This window comes from Berghia stephanieae, chromosome 2 (genome assembly GCF_034508935.2).
Source record: "Berghia stephanieae isolate SIO BIC M18660-M18661 chromosome 2, UCSD_Bste_1.3, whole genome shotgun sequence".
Taxonomy (NCBI): domain Eukaryota; kingdom Metazoa; phylum Mollusca; class Gastropoda; order Nudibranchia; family Aeolidiidae; genus Berghia; species Berghia stephanieae.
Window position 1 is genome coordinate 9,872,956 of NC_088361.1, and position 2,500 is coordinate 9,875,455.

Here is a 2,500-nt window from a genome sequence, read left to right on the forward strand (position 1 = left end):
ATTATCATCATCATTTTTATGGCCCTTCCATCTCGACAGGTATAAACGTTTCACTGGTTTAGCTTTGTTTTGCGCTGCTACGGTTGCTGCTGCGCTTAGTAGTTCGAAGATTCCGTTATTAGAGACCTGCCTTCTACTACGAAAATTCCGTAAATTTACGAAATTTCGACTCCGATTTCAGAATCTATTGAGCATCTCTAATTAGACTCAATAGTCTGATGTCGCGTCCGCCCAACAACGAGCAGCTTGGTTCTAAACAAAGAAAATACGTAACCTTTTTTACTCTTCATGCTGGCTCGAAATTTTTCACATGTCATGTGATCAGAATGCATAAAAGTCAAAACATGTTCAGATTTATAATTTTTCTCCTGTGGATTCACTTTTATGCTTGTCAGAGAAGTATTTCATACGGGCGTCCGCCATTGTTCTGATAGTTTAGAGCCAGTTACTAAGTTACTATGCGTCATTACGAGGGACGTGACATCACAACTTTGAAGCCTATTCGTTGATAATTATTGGTGGGTTTCAGTGTACATAATTTTTTATGATTTTGAAGTTTGATTTAATCGTTGTGAGGGTAAATTGCTGATCTAAATTGTAAATTGTCATGTCCCGTCCTACATGTGAAGTGTTGCTGTTGTCCAGGGACCCCTTGTAAGGCGCCTTGAGCACGTTTAGTGGATATTGCGCTAAATAAAATCTCAATTTTAAAATTTAAAACAAAATTGTTGATCTCTAAAGTTAGGGCAACGTGGCTCAGCGGCACGGTCTTCGCTTCGTATCCGATAGGGACCAAGTTCGATCACCCGCCGCTGCTGCGCTAGTCACCTCGCCCTAGGTCAATTTGCGGCGCTGCACTGCGGGTGACGCCTGGGTTATTCCAGTCTTCCCTTGGAATAGACCCTAGAGACAAATTTCCCCTATGGGATGAATACAGGGAATTTTTTTTTTGTTAATTTTTATTAACTATAGCGGCATTATTTTTATCTAATTTATTTTTTAAAACATTTATTTATGTTATTTTTTTTTGTTTTTTTTTTATTTTCAAATAGGCAGGTCTGTGTTAAGACAAGAAAAGAAAATATAAGGAGAAAAAAAATAGAAATTGAATGAAAGTAATTCATTCGATTGTGATGAAAGTTATACACGATTAAATTTAATTATATATAAAAGACGATATCGTCATCGTCCATCCATTCATTTCTCGTTGTGGAAAGCGATTTTCCCTTGGGATGATGACTATTTTTTTTTTTCAAATGGAAAATTGTATGTCAGGGTGTAAACAGATACCCTGCAGGCGTCATCATCATCATCATCAGCTGGTTGCTCGGATTTTGCAATGTCTCTGTCGTCTTGTCGTAGCGTTTTAAAGGTTGATGCGGATAAACGGGATATAAAATTTTCGTTAAGGCGAAAATGTCTAGATAAATCGTTTGTTGAAAATATTCCACCTTTTTTTTATTTAAAGTTGAAGGGAGGTGTAATGCTTGTTGCTAAATTCGTACAAATGTACCCAGTCAAGTTAAGTTTTTTGAAGTGTGTGTGTGTGTGTGTGTTTTTTTTTTTTTAATTTTTTTATTTATATTACGCGTCAGAGTAAATTTTTAATCAAACTGAATATGTTTCCCGATGTGAATATTTCTCTTTACCCTACTTAAAAACAAAAGAAAGAAATATATGGTTTCCTGTAAGTTTATGACTATATTGGTATTATAGCTACGTGCATATATATATATATATATATATATAATATATATATATATAATATATATTTATATTTATATGCAGGTCTGAAAAATCGAATCAAGTATGGGCTCGTTGTAACTCTCTCCTTACCGACATTTTCAGTATTTTCCCAAAATGGCAGGCTTACCCAGCAGGAAAATTGATTTTATAAGCTTTCTACAAAACAACAACTATGTGTTCTTATTAATTAAACAAAGTTCATTCCTCAAAGTTTGTCATTTACAAAATAAATCTGAATAAGAAAAATATATATTGTGACGTAACAAATGTGACGATTTTGCTGTAGGTTATAAGGAGAGAAACATTGTTAAAATGGACAATATTTTGCGTTGGCTTAAGAGCATTTCCATTACAACAATGAACCCCATAACTATTTGGGTTATCAGACCTGCAAAAAAGTACACGTCGTATTATTAAAAAAAGAAAAATGGGTTTTGCTCATGGCCGATCGAGAGCAAGGTTTACAGGGATGTGATGTGCCGTTCTTCGTCAAATCGGGAAAACGGATATTGAAAACAGAATTTCCCGACATGAAGGGTTGTCGTGCCATTTCAACACTTCTCAGTCTCAGTGCCAAGGAAGGACAAGTCAGATTTTTAATGTTCTTTTATTTTCTTTGCTCCTCCTGTAATTTCACGTCATCATATCTGGTAGAATGTCAAATCCGATGGAACAAGATTTGATTGAGAAATCAGATAGCCCAGCACCGATCTGATTGTTTTCTCTCTCTCTGGCTCCCTCTCTCTTTCTCTCT

The 2,500-nt window shown here is 35.5% G+C and overlaps 1 protein-coding gene across 1 annotated transcript in view; it reads right to left on the minus strand.

The window, feature by feature from the left end:
- Positions 1–2,500, minus strand: part of LOC144964285 (U3 small nucleolar RNA-associated protein 15 homolog) — a 115,058-nt gene that overhangs the window by 63,572 nt on the left and 48,986 nt on the right.